Below are 1,232 nucleotides of genomic sequence, written 5' to 3' on the forward strand. Positions count from 1 at the left end.
TCCACCATTATTAAAGCCTTGTTGGGGCTTTTGATCCTTCCATGAGAAATTTGGATGATTTCTCCATGTTGAGTTATAGGTGTTTCCATAAGGTTCACCTAAGTAATTTACCTCTGCTATTGCAGGGTTCTCAGGATCATAGGCTTCTTCTTCAGAAGATGCCTCTTGAGTACTGTTGGATGCAGCTTGCATTCCATGCAGACTCTGAGAAATCATATTGACTTGCTGAGTCAATATTTTATTCTGAGCCAATATGGCATTCAGAGTATCAACTTCAAGAACTCCCTTCTTCATAGGTGTCCCATTATTCACAGGATTCCTTTCAGAAGTATACATGAACTGGTTATTAGCAACCATGTCAATGAGTTCTTGAGCTTCTGCAGGTGTTTTCTTTAGGTGAATGGATCCACCTGCAGAGGTATCCAATGACATCTTAGATAACTCAGACAGACCATCATAGAATATATCCAGGATGGTCCATTCTGAAAGCATGTCAGAAGGACACCTTTTGGTCAACTGTTTGTATCTTTCCCAAGCTTCATAGAGGGATTCACCTTCTTTCTGCCTGAAGGTTTGAACATCAGCTCTAAGCTTGCTCAGCTTTTGAGGAGGAAAGTACTTGGCTAAGAAAGCCGTGACCAGCTTATCCCAAGAGTTCAGGCTGTCTTTAGGTTGAGAATCCAACCATAATCTAGCTCTGTCTCTTACAGCAAAAGGGAAAAGCATGAGCCTGTAGACTTCAGGATCTACTCCATTAGTCTTAACAGTATCACATATCTGCAAGAATTCAGTTAAGAACTGAAAAGGATCTTCAGATGGAAGTCCATGAAACTTGCAGTTCTGCTGCATCAGAGAAACTAATTGAGGTTTCAGCTCAAAGTTGTTTGCTCCAATGGCAGGAATGGAGATGCTTCTTCCATGTAATTTGGAATTAGGTGCAGTGAAGTCACCAAGCATCCTCCTTTCATTATTATTATTTTCGGCTGCCATCTCCTCTGCCTGTTCGAAAATTTTTGAAAGGTTATCTCTGGATTGTTGTATTTTAGCTTCTCTTAATTTTCTCTTCAGAGTCCTTTCAGGTTCTGGATCTGCTTCCACAAGAATGTTCTTGTCCTTGCTCCTGCTCATATGACAAAGAAGAAGGCACAGAAAAATAATAATAATAATAATAGAGATCCTTTATACCACAGTATAGGGATCCCTTTGTGAGTAGAAGAAAAGAGGGGGAGACA

At 40.3% G+C, this 1,232-nt stretch overlaps 1 non-coding gene across 1 annotated transcript; it reads left to right on the forward strand.

The window, feature by feature from the left end:
- The first annotated feature begins 486 nt into the window (after positions 1-486).
- LOC148562159 (small nucleolar RNA R71) lies at positions 487-594 on the forward strand. The gene has a single exon (XR_015888307.1). It is a non-coding gene; the product is annotated as a small nucleolar RNA R71 (small nucleolar RNA).
- The last annotated feature ends 638 nt before the right edge of the window (positions 595-1,232 follow it).

The sequence above is a fragment of the Arachis ipaensis genome, chromosome B6 (assembly GCF_059453495.1).
Source record: "Arachis ipaensis isolate K30076 ecotype BB chromosome B6, ASM5945349v1, whole genome shotgun sequence".
Lineage (NCBI taxonomy): Eukaryota > Viridiplantae > Streptophyta > Magnoliopsida > Fabales > Fabaceae > Arachis > Arachis ipaensis.